An 18,145-nucleotide genomic window follows, 5' to 3' on the forward strand; every position below is an offset into this window, starting at 1 on the left:
CATGTATCTGAAGACTTATCGATCTGCTCTAGCAATTAGGCCATATCTGGCACAGTAGCTATCTATGATGAAGGCTACTGCTTGTTTAAGCCAACAATAGTCTTCAATCATCCTCTAGAGATGTGATATTGTTTCTGATTTACTATCTTAGCTGGGAAATGAAGGAAGATGAAGGAACAGTTTCAAAGATTTCTACTTGGCCTTCCTCACTCTATATTTTACCCTACAGACTAAGAACCCAATATGAGGGTTATTCTAACATCCAAGTATATCAATGCAATCAGGAACACACAAAATAACCACTGGGTGTATCTGCAAAACTAGCAGGCCCATTCCAAGCCAGACTTTAGTGAGGACTTAATTTATTACCCGGTCCCCATAGGCCCCCACTCTATTAGAATTAAAATGATGCTTTGGGTCTCCAGGTATCAATGACAACTCAGACTATGTGTCTAATAGTCCTCAAGATGTCTGAGCATTTTCTCTTCCCCAGTATACAATCACCCAAGTAAACTGCCAGAGGTACCTTTTTTTTTTTTTATTGGAGTTCAATTTGCCAACATTTAGCATAACACCCAGTGCTCATCCCGCCAAGTGCCCCCCTCAGTGCCCATCACCCAGTCACCCCAACCCCCCACCCACCTCCCCTTCCACTACCCCTTGTTCGTTTCCCAGTGTTAGGTGTCTCTCATGTTTTGTCACCCTCACTGATATTTTCGCTCATCAGAGGTACCTTTCAAAAAAGAACTAGAGCAAAAATACGTGCTTGCCATGGTTTTGCCACCTCTCTTTCTCCTCTACTTCATGCTCTATCACGATCTCTACAATTCTGTGCAGCGCAAGTCCCTTGGCTGTACCCTCATATCTTGAAGGTCATTATACTTATTGTGGCCTCTATTACATTGAAAGTCATCATCCCTATGGATATTAATGAGCCCCACTCTGTAACCACTTCTTCTACAATCACCCTTGACCTGCCGAGAAGTCATTGCTATGATGGTGATGCTATCCTCACCAGTGCTTTCCCACTGGCCTCATGAATGGTGTGTCTTCTAAGCCCTCCCACAGAACAAAATCAACTGGTATGTTTTGTGACCTCACATAACACAGTCATTCCATTTTGCCCACTTTCCTTAGCCTCTTCTTGATTCTAGTGTCTGCCAGGATAGCTCAAGCATTTGCTACTTCATTCAACATTGGCCATTCCTTTCTTAAAGACTCTAAGAACCACCTCATCCCCTAGGGTGGGGTTCTTGCCAGTATGTTAAATCCTGTGACCCCAGAAATTGTCTATAAGTCTATGAATTCCTGATTTCTGGTCTTATAGTCTAACCCCCTGATAAATACAATCAAGTCTAACCCCCTCAAAATACAATCCCAAGTATACCACCTTGCCTCTGCTAGCTAATTCTTGCAGTTCTTTCAGTGCATAACATCTTTCCTCCCTTACCAGGTCCAGCATTTCCCTGGCCAGGTTGTGCTAGTATTTAACCCAAAGTTATTGACCTACCAGCCAGGAGAGAAGGTAGGGCTCCTAGGAGGCATCTGCTGCCTTAGGGGAGAAGGGATTATATCTGTATAGAGATTGTAATTTATAATACAATCTCTATCTAAATACAAAAGTGCTAGCTCTTACTATACAAGAGTAGGCCACCTCTGCAAACTCTTAGGGTTCAAGGGAGCTTTTAGAGCTAAAATCCCTAGAAGCGTCCATTCAGATGTCCCTATCTCATAAATCAGGATCCCAGGTATTCCCAGCCAGGACCCTTATCTTAGCATAACATATCTGCCTTGACTGATAATTTAAATGTCTCTGGAGCTTGGGGCACCTGGGTGGCTCAGTTGATTAAGCATCTGACTCTTGGCCTTGGCTCAGGTCATGATCTTAGGGTTGTGGGATCGAGCCCCATGTCAAGCTCCATACTCAGCAGGGAGTCTGCCTGTGATTCTCTCCCTCTCCTCCACTCACATGCACAAAGCGTTCAAGAAAGAAAAAAAAGAAAAAGAAAGAAGAAAAGAGAAAGAAAGAAGAAAGAAGAAGAAAGAAGGAAAGAAAGAAAGAAAGAAAGAAAGAAAGAAAGAAAGAAAGAAAGAAAGAAAGAAAGAAAGAAAAAGAAAAAGAAAGAAGCCTCAGGAGCTCTGCCATTCTAATCAGATCATCTGTTTGCTGCTCAGCTATGTCCTTTCTTCCACTGCAGTGGATAAGGGCTCTCATACTTAGTCTTTAACTATTTAATACCCTTCCAATTCTCATCCCTCTGCTAAATGAGTGTTCATTCAGTTAGTGGTAGCCAGCCAACTCCACTGTCTTTCTATGTACTGTTCTCCCCATATCTTCCAAATGACTGAATCAAAGTAAAAAAACCAGCAAAGTCCTGGGTGTTATACCATATTTTGGCAAACTGAATTTAAATAAAAATTTAAAAATAAATAAATAAAAATTATAAAAACTCATCAAGTCAACCCTCTCAACCAGGAATTTTTTTCTAGTAGCAACTGGCCCACCACTGTGTGCCAGGGACTATTCATATTCATACTTCACTACCACCTAGGAGGAAATAATCTTTATCCATTGGGAAACAGGTGAACCATACCCAGAATCCCATCTTACTACCTGTTTTCTTGAACCATGTGTATTGGTTGAATCATCTAGGGAGCAGATGTCAAGATGTAATCAGATACACAAAAGATCTGTGGAGGGAGCAAGATGAACTCCTGTGAGGGAAAACGGGGAGGGAACCAGAGAAGGGTGAGACAGCTATCAGAACATAATACAGGTTGTCCCCACTGTGTAAGAGAGGGGGAAAAAAGAAAGGTTGGGTAGGAAGAGTTTTAGATGGTCATTTAGTCCAAACAAAATTTTGGCAAGGCCAGTGAGAGATCCTTAAGCCAAAGGAATCTGTCAAAGGAGTCCTACATCTTGCAGGAGCGACCTGCCTTAGTAAGGCTGCTGTGCTCAATCATTGGCTAAGAACAGTCTGTGGGAAGTGCAACCCTAGTACAAATGCAGTGGTAGGCTCAGAGTGCAGCAGCATGTGAGTAGAAGGAGCTACACAGAGAGAGAAACCAGACCTAAGAGATGACATTTTTTAAGAACCTACAGTCAGCTCCATCCCTAACATCCCAATTACATAAACCTTTCCTTGAATTTGTTTTCCTTTGTTCAAATTTGTTTGGATTGGGCTTCTGTCATCTGTAAGTAAGAGAGAATGCAGATACCTGAGGAGACAATAGATTTGATAAATAAGTTTGAGGTCATGAAAGGAAGATTAAAAGAAGTCAATGTCAGAATAAAAAAGTCTGTATTTCCAAACTAACAGATAAGCACATACGGTGCATGAAAAGTATATACTACCCCTACTATGTCTACGTGTCTATAGGTTTAAGAGATAATAGAAAGCATATAGCAATGTTTGTGAAATTTGGATTCCAGCACTGAACAATTTTATAATCTTGGGCAATATAATAACTGACATTTATTAAGTGCATACTTTATGCCTAGAAAGACCCTAAGAGCTTTATATGCATTACTTTAACCACTATTTTACAGACGAGAAGACTGTGACTCAGATATTAAGAAACCATCCCTGGGGCGCCTGGCTGGCTCAGTTGGAGGAGCTTGTGACTTTTGATCTTGGTGTCATGAGTTCAAGCCCCACACTGGATATGGAGATTACTTAAAAATAAATAAACTTTAAGAAAATAAAAGGAACGGGATCCCTGGGTGGCGCAGCGGTTTAGCGCCTGCCTTTGGCCCAGGGCGCGATCCTGGAGACTCAGGATCAAATCCCACGTCGGGCTCCCGGTGCATGGAGCCTGCTTCTCCCTCTGCCTGTGTCTCTGCCTCTCTCTCTCTCTCTCTCTCTCTGTGACTATCATAAATAAATAAAAAATTAAAAAAAAAAAACTTAAAAAAAAAAAAAAGAAAAGAAAAGGAACTACCCTCAAGGGCACATATCTACTAACTGCAGTTTTAGGATCTGAATACAGATCTCTCTGACTCCTGAACCCATGCCCTTTACCAACATAGTATATGGCCTCTCTTGAAGTCAATTTGTGTCTATTACCTGAGGCTAAAATGTTTTAAAATTCACAGATGTCACTTCACTAAACATTCGTAATCCCTCTACTCACTGGAATTCTTAAAAACTGTGAGTAATTATGAATATCTGCTTTTCAGATAATAAAATTTCTGGCTATATTTAATAACTTAGAGGGCTAGAATATGGAGCTTCTATTCTATCTGAAGTCTAACATTGATAATTTCACACAGGCAGTGCAAACCAATTTGACATAAATGGTAAATTTTGTGTAGAAGCACCAGGACACAAAGGTTTATAGTTACCTTCTGAGGGATTTATCCTCTTTTTCATCAAAATCTCCAGAAGACTGGAAAATAGACACTCTTTCCCCACCCTATGCAATCATTTTGTCCAAGGTATTTAAAAGAAATTTTTATCAAATAAAGGAGAAACCAGAAATACAAAAGGGTCCTCAATAGTTGGAGTATGATAAAGAAAGACTCTTCATTTTCTTCTGTCTCCAGGATACTTAGTATAAGTCCTCACTGTCATTTATAATCTCAGTGATAGACATTATCTGTATGAGAATCCATTAGGCATGTGAAAAGCTTGGCTGAGCATAATGTGCTCACCAATTCCCTCTAATGTGGACATCTATCATTTTGCTAGATATTGACAGGACACATCCCAGAATTCCATTACTTCCAGTCTGGCTCCTGCCACCAGTCCCTCCACTCAAATTGCTCTTTCCCAGTCCCCAGCAACACCCACACTGCCTAATCCAATGACTGTTTTTTAGTCCTTCTTGTTCTGGAACTCGGCAACAGTTCTTGAGTTAGTTACCTCTTGCTCTGTTCTCCTGCCTTCCTCTGGCTCCTTGTTCTGTCTTCTGGTCACATTCCCTCCTAGTTTTTCTTTTTGTACAGTCCTTCCTTCAGTCTCTTTCAAAGGCTTTTCTTCTTTTTCTGGCCCCTTTAAAGAATTGTCTTTGGTCTCCTTCTATGTTCTCTCTATTCACTCTCCATGGATGATCTCAACTATATTCATGGCTTCCAGAACTACCCTGATGGCTCTCAAATCTGTATCTCCAGCCCTGACCTCTCTTGTGAACTCCCAACCCATATATCTTTCATCTCCTTCTGGATGTCCCACAAGCATCTCAAACCTAACACAGCATAAATGAACTCATCTTCTCACCAGTACCTGGACCTTCACCTTCTGTCTATATCTCCATAAATGTCTCCATGGTCCACAGTCATCTTGCCCTGGCTTCAAGAAGGGCACCCTTCTCAACCTCACCCACATATCTTCACTTACCTAACCTCTGCTCATTCTTCTTATTGCGGCTTGGACATCAAAGGAACTCTTTGCCAACCCTGCAAGTCTATATAAGTTAGTTACTCCTTCTATGTGTTCCTAGAACACCTTAAACTTGCCCTCTCATAGTACTTATCATAACACAGTATTGTAATTGCCGGGTTACTTGTCTGTATCTTTCACAGACACCGAGAGGGGACCTTGTCTAAATTTCTCATTGTTATATCCTCGACGTCTAACACAATACCTGGCACATGGTAGGTACTCCTTAAATATTTGTTGAAGGAGGAAACAAATGAATCAATAAGACTTCAGACCGATTCAACAGTTCAATAATGTGCAATATGTGCTGTGCCTATCATATGCCATTTTATTTACTAAATTGTTTACTGAATATGTTCCCATCTCTTATCTATAAAGCCATTGTTTTAGCTAAGATTCCAATAATTTCTTGACCAGGCTACTTGAGCAGTTTCTTCTCAAACTGCAATCCCCTCTGCTCTATTCTCCACACAGCTCTTAGAATGATCTTGCTAAAATCAAATTAGATCATACTAATCTTGAACTTAATGACTTCAGTGGGTTCACTGTAGATGTAGGATAATCCAAAACCTGGGCAGGATATAACAGAAACCTCCATGCTTTGGCTCCTGCCTATTCTCCAGCCATATCACTCACCACTCCCCTACAGGCACCTCCTAAATCAGGCTGCTAGTCCCTCCACACATACACAATCTCCAACTGTTTACCCTGACTCACTCCTATTCTTTCATAAAATGTTTACTGATCACTTTATATGTGCCACGCAATGTTCTAGGTACTGGAATACAAAGACAAAAATCACTGCTCTCTTGGTGAATTCTCTCTATATTCAAATGCTACCTTGAACTGGATGCCTTTTTAAAAAATATTTATTTATTTATTTATGAGAGACAGAGAGAGAGGATGGAAGAGACACAGACAGAGGGAGAAGCAGGCTCCATGCAGCAAGCCTGACGTGGGACTCGATCCCAGGTCTCCAGGATCACACCCTGGACTGAAGGCAGCACTAAACCGCTGAGCCACCTGGGCTGCCCGGATGCCTTTCTTCAGTGCTTCTACAGAACTAGCAGAATATTTTTATGATACTTTAACATAACATGCCATAATTGTTGATGTACTTGAATTCTAGGGTAGATCTAGGTTTTATTAGCCCTGAAGCTAATGCAATTTGGTTTTGTGCATCTGAGGGGGCATCTTTATGAAAAAAAATATTACTAATATCATATTGCTAAGCCCTTTTCAGACAGGGCCTTGGAAGGGGCCTATGCAAATAACTTCATGGTAAATCCACTCCAATTTACCCATGTTTTCCAATAGACTATGAACTTTTTGTTCCTATACCATCTCTCTGTGCCATCTCAGAGAGTTCTTTCTCCCAAGTCTTTTATCCTTGTTTACTGCTTCCCCACAAAGGCTACAACAGAACAAGAATCTTGCCTAGGAGCTCTATCTACCTGTCTTCTCTTATGGAGCTTGCTCTTGAGCTAGTGAATCATTAATTCTAACACTTCATTTCAGTTCTGCATGCTTTACTGAAAGTAGGAATCCTCTTAGAAGACTACTCACTGGCTCTCCAGGGGAATGAAGACACTTCAGTTGGTGCAGTCTATTTCCGTAAGGCACAGGACCTCTTAAAGCAGATTAATAACATGTAGAAGATTGTTCCCAACATTACCAAAGGATTTTAAAACTGTTTACAATAGGGGCTGTCACATGTACAAAGAGCAGACCCAAGTCCAGACTTAGAAAAATTCTTTCTGGCTTCCTTACTTAGTCTACATTTAAGACGTTAAGGCTACCTAAATCTGCAATTTTCTTGGTCCAAAATCACTCTGGGTTTTTCCTCTGGATGTATTTACTCTGTTGATCCAAATATTTTCTGAGTTGTCCAAAATCAGAGAATCCAGAGATTTTAGAGTAAGAAGGGACTGAGATTTTAAAAATCGTATATTAGTATATCTATTATGTGCAAGCCACTGTGAGGAAAAAACAAAGAAGGGGACACCTGGGTGGATCAGTGGTTGAGCGACTGCCTTCAGCTCAGGTCATGATCCTGGGGTCCTGGGATTAAATCTCACATCTGGATCCCCACAGGGAGCCTGCTTCTCCCTCTTGCTATGTCTCTGCCTCTTTCTGTGTCTCTCATGAATAAATAAAATCTTTTTAAAAAATCTCATTTGCTGGAAACTAAGCAACTGAGCTCTAAAGAATGATTAGGGCTTCCACGAGCTTCCCTGGCCTCATAGATCTATATCACTGATGTCCCACACTGTGAATAATTCAGTTTTGAAGAAAACAAAGAATTTAAGGACATTAAAAGTAATACCCACCAAACATTTATGTTTCGCCTTTGAGAACCGACTAAATCTCAGACATTGAAAATAAATCATGGTCCCTGCCCTTAAGAATAGGCTAGTAATTCAGAGAGAAATCCTCAGATAAGAGTACAAAAATGGCAGAATGATGATAAAGATAAGCACAGGGTACTATATAAATCCAGAGGATGGTACTAATGTAGCTGATATGGAGGAAATAATATTTGACCTTACTTTTTAAAAACATAAGTTGTAGATAGCAAAACTGAGAGGCAAGATAAGGCAGGGTGCATAGACCAGTCATGTTACCAATGAATCAACTGAATACAACTTTGGTTGATTTAATCAGGAAAAGAGTTTATTTAAAAGGTGCTGTGTAGCTCAGAGAACCTCTCAAAAGGCTGATGATGCAATTAAAAAACAGACAGGAACAAAAAGATGCTGCTCAGAGTAAACACAGTCACAATAAAACCAGAGAATGAGTCCAATGAAAGTACTGCTGCTGCCCTCATTGAACCCTGGATTCTTTAGCTTAAATTGCCAATGTTGCCATACTGATACTGGATGCTGGCACTGAACAGTGGATGCTGATACTAGATACTGGGTGTCCAGTGCAAGTTTGGCCTCCTCTGCAAACTTCAAGACTCATAAAATTGAGATTCCAATCCTGATGGTTAAAAAAGAGGCACGGGGCAACTGACTGGTAGAGGATGTGACTCTTGATCTCAGGGTTGTAGATTCAAGCCCCACACTGAGTGTAGAGATTACTAAAAAATAAAATCTTAAAAAAAAAAAGGGGGGGGGGGGGACTACAGCAGCATTCCAGGAAATGAGGAGGCAAGAGAAAATGGATAGGTAATTTTTTTAAAGCCTATATTAGAAAAGAATAATTACATGTCAATAACTTTAGGCTTTAAAGTAGGACAAGATGAACAAACTAAATGCTAAGCTAGCAGAAAAAAGGAAATAAAAAATACAATAGAAACCGATGAAATAGAAAACAAAAACAATGAAGAAAATTAATAAAACCAAAGCCTGGTTCTTTGAAAAGAAAAAAAACAACAAATCTTTAGTTACACTAGCCAAGAAAAAGGAAAGAAGATACAAATTACTAGAATAAAATGAAAAAGTAAACTTCACTACAAATTTAGAAAAATTAAAAGGGCCATAAAAGGAATGATGTAAACAACTTTATGTCCAATAATTTGGACAGTTTATAGAAAACAAAGTCTTAAAAAGACACAAATTACCAAAACCTACTCAAGAAGAAATGGAAAATCCAATTCGACCCATAACAAATAAAGAAGTTGAATCAATAATTTATAAAGTCCACAAATAAAATCCCAGATCATTTCAAAGGCAAATTCTATCAAAATTTCAATAATGTGTAATACCAATCTTTCACAAACTCACCAGAAAAAAGGAGAGGAAGAATCACTTCCCAACTTATTCCCAATAGTACCATGATACAAATGCTGGACAAATACATCAAAAGAAAAAAATCATAAACCAGTTTTCTTCATGAATACAAACACAAAAATCCTCAACAAAGTAAGAGGGAACTGAATCTAGCAAAAATATAAAATGAATTAAACAATATGATTAAATGGAATTTATCACAGGAATACGAGTCTGATTTAACATATAAAAATAAATTAATGTAGTACATCATGGTAATATGAAAAAGGACAAAACCTACACGATCACCTTAATAAGTGCAGAAAAAATTCAAAAAGCTCCAACAGCAATTCATGACAAATTTTTCCATTTTTTAATTAGTCACAGTTTATTTGGCATGTAAAAATATTTGCAATTGGGAGCTCTCAAACTAACAGGAAATGACACTCAAAGGTATATTGTTATAAAAGGATATTTATTATTCTCAATGTTTTATTATATCATTAGATATAATAATTGAATATTGGTTAAAAGTGACCACCTCATGCCAGTTTGGGGGAACAGCTTGATTTTATCTATGATTTGTAGAGCCATATACAAGAAGTGGCCCAAGGTAATTTTTATTTATTTTGCAGAATAAGCTAAGGTTAGATACAGTCATTTTCCTAATAGCATAATCAGAATTATCTTCTCATTATCTATTCTAAAATCTGTATTATTATATATAGAAGTCCAATCTCCATAATTTGAGGAAAATCAAACTGTGTGATTTTCTCACAGAGTGAGTCTACAACATGCTCTAAATTAAGTCCAGTACCATTAAGGTGTTTTTTTTTTAAGATTTTATTTATTTATTCATGACAGACACAGAGAGAGAGAGAGGCAGAGACACAGGCAGAGGGAGAAGCAGGCTCCATGCAGGGAGCCCACCGCAGGACTTCATCCCAGGTCTCCAGGATCACACCCCAGGTGAAGGTGGCACTAAACCACTAGGCCACCCCGGCTGCCCCCATTAAGGTTTTCTTTGTATAGGGACAGATTGCTAGTAATGAAATTTGAGTGGTTATGGGCCATCCTTTGGCTTCCAAGCCTCCTCCCAGTACTAGATTAACTAGTCATAAGTATGAGTTCAATGGCCAAGGGATGGATACCAATCCTTCTCGTAAAGCCATTTTCCTGTCATACATACACGTATGGGAGCTAGTCCTAATATTAACTGAGAATCTTCCCAAGCTTTTGAGTGGCTACATAACCAGCAACCATTTTGATTAGTAAAGGAGGGCATGCATTGAGTGGCAGGCTTTAGTGAGTAGAGAAAATCTCGAACAGAAAAAGGAACATGAGGGGCTCCTGAGTGGCTCAGCTGGCTAAGCATCTGCCTTCAGCTGGGGTCATGGTTCCAGAGTCGTGGGATCAAGCCCCACATGGACTCCCTGCTGAGCAGGGAGTCGGCTTCTTTCTCAGCCCCTCCCACCCACTCATGCTTACTCACTCTGTCTCTCCGAAATAAATAAAATTAAAAAAAAAACACCTGGGATCCCTGGGTGGCGCAGCAGTTTGGCGCCTGCCTTTGGCCCAGGGCGCGATCCTGGAGACCCGGGATCGAATCCCACGTTGGGCTCCTGGTGCATGGAGCCTGCTTCTCTCTCTGCCTGTGTCTCTGCCTCTCTCTCTCTCTGTGTGACTATCATAAATAAATTAAAAAAAAAAAAACATGAGTATGAATATTTTGTGTTCATCTGTAAAACAGTAATGTCACAATAATTGTTATAAAAAATGAGTTCTGGGGAAAAGACAGAGAATCTAATAGAATCTTGTTCTGTGATGTTGGGTGTAAGCTATCTGCTTTGCCTTATTGTCTGCTTCCAGGGAAGTTTGGTGTGTTGTTTTTTTTCCCCTGGAAATTCCTAATTTTAAGTTTGCCATAGGTTGACAAGTCCAATAATCGAGGAGTAGGGAGAGTTCTCTCTAATTATGAGTCATGACCCAAGTAATTTAACTGCTGTGTGAAAAAAAAGAACCTGATGGAGCCCTTTTTCACCAAGGTTCAAGTACTATTGTGAAAAAATTTTCAACAAACTAGGAAGAGAATTCCTCAACTTGACAAATGTCTTTTATGAAAAACCTATAGCTGACATCATACTTACAGAGATTATGAAATACTGAGTGACTTCTCCCTAAAATCAAGAGCAAAGCAATGATATCTGGTCTCACCACTGCTATGTAACATTCCACTAGAGATTCTAGCAGTACAACTAGCCAAAAAACAAATAAGAGGCACCCATATTGGAAAGGAAGAAGTAGTACCATCTTTATTCACAAATAACATGATCCTGTGAGGGAAAAAAAAAAAATTCTAGGAAATAAAAAGCAAACAAAAAACTGGTAGAACTAATGAATGAGTTTGTTAAGGCCATGAGATCAATACACAAAAAAGAAATTGCATTTCTAAATACCACCAATGAGTCATCCAAAAATCAAATTAAGAAAACAACTCAGTGAAGTCAGTCAATCAGGGAAGGACAAACATTATATGTTCTCATTCATTTGGGGAATATAAATAATAGTGAAAGGGAATATAAGGGAAGGGAGAAGAAGTGTGTGGGAAATATCAGAAAGGGAGACAGAACATAAAGACTCCTAACTCTGGGAAACGAACTAGGGGTGGTGGAAGGGGAGGAGGGCGGGGGGTGGGGGTGAATGGGTGACGGGCACTGAGGGGGGCACTTGACGGGATGAGCACTGGGTGTTATTCTCTATGTTGGTAAATTGAACACCAATAAAAAATAAATTTATTATAAAAAAAGGAACCACCTTAAAAAAAGAAAACAACTCAGGATTTTAACAAAAGAAATATAAAAACTATATACTGGAAACTATGAACCACTGATAAGAAAAAGAGCTGAATAAACTGAGAGCCATTTCATGTTCATAGATTAGAAGTCAGTTCAGCTTCTGACTCTTGATTTCAGCTCAGGTCATGATCTCAGGGTTGTGAGATGGAACCCCGAGTCCAGCTTAGCACTGGGCACAGAATCTGCTTAGGATCTCTCTCTCCCTCTCCCTCTGTCTCCGCCAACACCCCACCCTGAATCAAAAGCACATGTGCACACACTCTCTCTCTCAAAGAAAGAGCACTTGAAAGATTCACCAAGGTAGACCATATTTCATATTTCCAGGCCATAAAAGAAACTCTAATAAATTTAAAGGAATTGAAATCATACAGAGTCTTGGACTACAATGAAATAAAATGGAAATCACTGACAGAAAGGTACCTAAGATTATCCTAAAATAACTGGAAATTAAACAAGACACTACAAAGAACTCATGCATCAGGGCATAAATCTCAAGGGAAATGAGAAAATACTTTTGAATTGAATGAAAGTACGACGTATCAAAATTTGGAGATGTTTACATTAATAAAGAAGAAAGTTCTGAAATTAATTGTGACCATTACACAACACTATGAATAAACTAAACCACTGAACTGCATTTTTTAAAGGTGGGTTTTACAGTATGTGAATTTTATCTCAATTTAAAATCATTAAAGAAAATAAATATCTCAGTACAAAAATCTAAGTTTCCCCCTTAAACTAAAAACAGAAGAGCAAACTAAACCCAAAGAAAACAAAAGGAAGAAAATAATAAAGAGCAGGGTTTTCTTTTTTTTTTTTTTTTTTAAGATTTTATTTACTTATTTGAGAGAGAGCGTGCACAAGTGGGGAGAGAGGCAGGGCTCAATCTCAGGATCCTGGGATCATGACCTAGCTGAAGGCAGGCATTTAACCAACTGAGCCATGTAGATACCCCAAGTGAAGTTTTATAAAAAAATTACAAATAGAAAAATAGAGAAAAATCAATGAAAACAAAAGCTGATTCTTTGAAATGATTGATAAAATTGACAAACCTCTAGCCAGACTACCAAGAGTGGGGGAAAAGACACAAATTACTAATATCAGAAATAAAATAAGGGACACCATTACAGATCCTACAGATGTTAAAAGGATAATGAAGAAACGTTATGAATAACTACATGCCCATTGTATTCATTTTCTACTGCTGCTTAACAAATTACCACAAACATACATAGTGGCTTAACACAACACATTTACTACCTCACACGTTCTGTGGGTTAGGAGTTCATGCTTGGTTTAGCTGGATGCTTTTTAGGGTCTCATAAGGTTGCAATCAAGATGTTGGCTGGGCTGTGTTCTCGTATGAGGGTTTGACTGGCACAGTAAGCAGAATAATGGTTCTCCAAATACGTCAATGCTCTTATCCCCAGAACCTGTGAATATGTTACCTTACATAGCAAACAGGCTTTGCAGATGTGACTAAATGAAGATTGTTAAAATGGGAGATTATTCTGGATTATCTAGGTGGGCTCAATGTAAATATAAGGGTCCTTATAAGAGAAAGAGGCAGGCAGGGAAGTCAGAGAAAGAGATATGACAATGGAAGAAGTCAAGGTGATATGATGTGAGAAAAATATGACCAGCCATTGCTGGCTTGGAAGACAGAGGAAGGGGCCACAAGCCAGAGAATACAGGTGGCCTCTAGAGGTTGGAAAAGGCAAGGAATGGATTCTTCCCCGCAACCTCCAGAAGGAATTCAGCCCTGCTGCCACCTTGATCTTTAATCTCATATGACTCATGTACGACTTCTGATCTTCAAAATTATGAGATAATAAATTCGTGTTGTTTTAAGCCACTAGGTTTGTGGAAATCTGTTAGAGCAGGAATAGGAAACTAATATTAAGAAAGAAGAAACTTCCAAACTCACTCAGATTGTTAATAGAATTCATTTCCTATGGCTGTAAGACTGATGGCCCTGGATTCTTGCCTATTAGGTGGAGGCCATCCTCACCTTCTATAGAGTCTTAAACTGATAAAGAACTTCTGTAAAAAACCTATAGTTAACATAACTTAATGTTGAAAAACTGAATGTTTTCCTCCCTAAGATTGGATATCTTCTCTTACCACCCCTATTCAACATCATCCTGAAATCCTAGCCAGTAAAATAATGAATGAAAAACAAAAAGCAAACAAAAAGAAAAAAAAAAGAAAAACAAAAAGCATACAGATTGGAAATACATAAAACTGTTTCTTTTCATAGACAACATGATTGTCTACATGAGAAACCTCAAGGAATCTACCAAAAAAAAAAAGAAAGGTCTATAACTAATATATGAGTTTATCAAGATCACAGGATACAAAAGTAATAAAAAACCAATTGTATGTCCCTATACTGGCAATGAATAATCGGAAATTGAAATTATGAAAACTGCACATAAAACATCGAATATTTTAGTATAACATAATATGTGCAGGATCTAAAACGCCAATAAAAGAAATCAGAGGAAACCTAAATACATTAAGAGATATACAATGTTCATGAGTTTGTAAGAGTTAATGTTATGATGACAATTTTCCCCAAACTAATCTAAAGATTTAACACAATTCCAATTAAAATTCCAACAGGATTTTTTGTACAAATCAACAAGCTGTCTCTAAAATGTACATGGAAAGACAAAGGTACTAGAACATCCAAAGCCATGGTGCCTGAGTGGTTCAGTTGGTTAAGCCTCAGTTAGTTAAGCGTCTGCTTTCAGCTCAGATCATGATCCCAGGGTAAAAGATGTTCAACATGATTAGTCATTAGGGAGATCAAAACCACTCTGAGGTACCACTTATATCCACTACAATGTCTATAATGAGAAAAAAAAACTGAAAAATAACAAGTGTTGGCGAGGATATAGAAAAATGGGAATTCTCATACAATATTGCTGGGAATGTAAAACGGTTCAGCCACTGTGGAAAAAAGTTTGGCAGTTCCTCAAAAAAAATTTTTTTTTCAGTTCCTCAAAATTAAACATAGAATTACCATATATTACGTGGTTCTGAGTTTCAAATTCCTGGGAGAGACTATGATAGCACCAATTTGAGTGTCTACCTCTGGATCAACTGACAACAGCCAGGGGTGAGTTGCCTTAGTCTGAGAAGGCCACGGAGATCTTATCCTTGTGCTGTAGAGCCACTCACAGCAAAGGGGAATTGTGTGCTAAGTAGTTGCCCCAAGAGATACGTATTATAAGCAAAAAAGGTGCACTGATTACCTTCCACTGAAGGTCACCATCAGATTATGGAAAGTACAGAATAGGATTCAGTGGCATTCTGATTATCCTCCCCACCCCCCCAAGCTCCTCAATATCCCAACAGATTTTTTTCTTTCTAAGGCTTAAGAGAAAACACACTCATTGTCACGTTTATATTTTTTTTTAATTTTTATTTATTTATGATAGTCACAGAGAGAGAAAGAGAGAGAGGCAGAGACATAGGCAGAGGGAGAAGCAGGCTCCATGCACCGGGAGCCCGATGTGGGATTCGATCCCGAGTTTCCAGGACCGCGCCCTGGGCCAAAGGCAGGCGCCAAACCGCTGCGCCACCCAGGACTCCCTACGTTTATATTTTAAAATTGTGTTTGACCCTGGGACACCTAGGTGATGCAATTAAGGGTCCGACTCCTGGTTTCAACTCAGGCCACGACCTTGAGGTTGGCAAGATTGAACCCCGCATCAGACTCTTTGCTCAGCACAGAGTCTACCTGAGATTCTTTCTCCTTCTCCCTGATCCTCCTTCTGCTGTTTCAGATAAATAAACCTTTTTTACTTTTTTAAAGATTTATTTATTCATTTATGATAGACATGGGGGGGTGGAGAGACACAGGAGGAGGGAGAAGCAGACTCCATGCCAAGAACCCAACGTGGGACTCACTCCCAGGACTCCAGGATCACGCCCTGGGCCAAAGGCAGGCGCTAAACCGCTGAGCCACCCAGGGATCCCCTAAACCTTTTTTTAAAAGTAAAAACTTTGACCTACTGACAGAAGATCATATGCATTTTCATTCAATCTTTTATCTAAAAGATAACACTTTTAAATGTTTATGGTGGTCTTTAACATGCAATTACTTTCTCAAAAACTCGTAGGGGTTCCCTATAACCTACCATATTAAAATATCTAACTATTTAGCGTTCTTTATCAAATAGCTTCTCTCTGCCTTTCTGAACTCCTTATTTATTAAACGTTTGTTGAGGGTCACCTGGGTGGCTTAGTTGGTTAAACATCTAACTTTCACTCACGTTACGATCTCAGGGGCCTGGAATTGAGCCCTTCATTAAGCTCCACATTTGGCAAGGAGTCTGCTTATCCCTCTGCCCTTCTCCCTGCTGGTTCTCTCTCTCTCTCTCTTTCTCTCTTTACCTCTCTCTCGCGCTCTAATACATAAAATCTTTTTTTTAAAAAACCCATTTGTTGAATAAACAATGATTTCTTCCTTCCAGGAACTAACATGGATATGCTGTCATTAAGATTTGTCAATCTAAATGACAAGAACTTATGGACATAATGGCATCGAATTTCTGAACTGAGATCATCCTAGAATATTTATGGCATATGTTTCGTATAATTAAAAAGTAAGGAAAAAAACAGTTGAAAACATAATCTCTATCTTGCAACAACAGTTCTGTGTGGTACACACTTCATTCCAGCAGTCTTTAACCCTGTCTTGTCAGAGTCCTGGCTGCCCCCCAACCCCGACATACATTGTTCACCCTCACCTTACTTCTTATTTTTTAAAACATATATATTTATTATTGAAGTACTGTTGACATAGAATATTAGTTTCAGGTATACCACACAGTGATTTGATCATTCCCCCCTTTTTTAAAGATTTTATTTGAGAGGAAGAAAGAGCACAAGAGGGGAGGGACAGAGGGACAGGAAAAGGGAAAAGCACACTCCCCAGCAAACAGGGAGCCTGGCACCAGGCATGATCCCAGGACCCCAGAACCACAATCTCAGCCAAAGGCAGATGCCCAATGAACTGAGCCATCCAGGCACCCGTGATTTGACAATTCTGTACATTACTCAGTACTTGCCATGATAAGTGTAGTCACCATCTATCACCATACAACGTTATTACAATAGTAGTGACTATATTCCCCATGCTGCACTTTTCATCTCCATGATTTATTTATTTAATTACTGGAAGTATGTACCTCTTAAACCCTCTCACCTATTTTACCCATCTGCCCATCCATCTCCCCTCTGGCAACCACAAATTTGTTCTCTGTATTTATAAGTCTATTTTTGTTTGTTTCTTCACTCGTTTGTTTTTTAGATTCCACAACTGAGTGAAATCATATGGTATTTGTCTTTTTCTGACTTATTTCACTTAACATAATACCCCCTAGGTACATCCATGTTGTCACAAATGACAGCATTTCATTCTTTTTTATGACTGAGTAATATTCGTGTGTATGTAGTACATTTTATTTATCCATTCATCTACCAATGGACACTTGGATTGCTTCCATTTCTTGACTATTGTAAATAATGCTGCAATATAGGGCTATATTTTTAAATTAGTGTTTTTGGTTTTGGGGGGTAAATACCCAGTAGTAGAATTACTACATCATATATTTCTATTTTTAATTTTTTGAGGACCTTCATATTGCTTTCCACAATGGTTGCACCAATACACATTCTCACCAAAAATTTATGAGGGTTCCCTTTTCTCTACATTCTTGCCAACACTTGTTATTTCTCGTCTTTTGATATGAAGTGATACCTCAAAGAATGAGACTGGACCACTTTCTTACACCATACACAAAAATAAACGCAAAATGTATTAAAGATCTAAATGTGGGACATGAAACCATCAAAGTCCTAAAAGAAAACATAGGTAAACTCTTGGACATCAGTCTTACCAATATATTTATAGGTATATCTTCTCAGGCAAGAGAAATAAAAGTAAAGATAAACTAATGGGACTACCCCAAAACAAAAGCTTTTGCACAGCAAAGGAAGCCATCCACAACACAAAAAGCAACCTACTGAATGGGAGAAAATATCTGCAAACCATTCACCTGAAGGGCTTAATAACCAAAATATATAAAGAACTTCTACAACATCCAAAAAATAATCATAATAATCTGATTTAAAATGGGCAGAGGACCTGAATAGACATTTTCCAAAGAAGACATACAGATAT

General features: G+C 38.8%; 1 protein-coding gene and 1 long non-coding RNA gene across 11 annotated transcripts in view; one reads left to right on the forward strand and one right to left on the reverse strand.

The window, feature by feature from the left end:
* Nucleotides 1–18,145, forward strand: part of PHF24 (PHD finger protein 24) — a 170,538-nt gene that overhangs the window by 121,739 nt on the left and 30,654 nt on the right. The gene's annotated exons all lie outside the window — the stretch shown is intronic.
* The window catches only part of LOC140641633 (uncharacterized), a 69,917-nt gene that overhangs the window by 48,847 nt on the left and 2,925 nt on the right, over nucleotides 1–18,145 (reverse strand). Inside the window, exon 1 of one of the 9 annotated variants that reach the window (XR_012038211.1) lies at nucleotides 2,615–3,403. The exons of the other annotated variants lie outside the window; for them this stretch is intronic. This is a non-coding gene — a long non-coding RNA (uncharacterized lncRNA). Of the gene's footprint in view, nucleotides 1–2,614; nucleotides 3,404–18,145 lie in introns of those variants that run through there. 9 annotated transcript variants of the gene reach the window in all.

The sequence above is a fragment of the Canis lupus genome, chromosome 10 (genome assembly GCF_048164855.1).
Source record: "Canis lupus baileyi chromosome 10, mCanLup2.hap1, whole genome shotgun sequence".
Classification (NCBI taxonomy): Eukaryota; Metazoa; Chordata; class Mammalia; order Carnivora; family Canidae; genus Canis; species Canis lupus.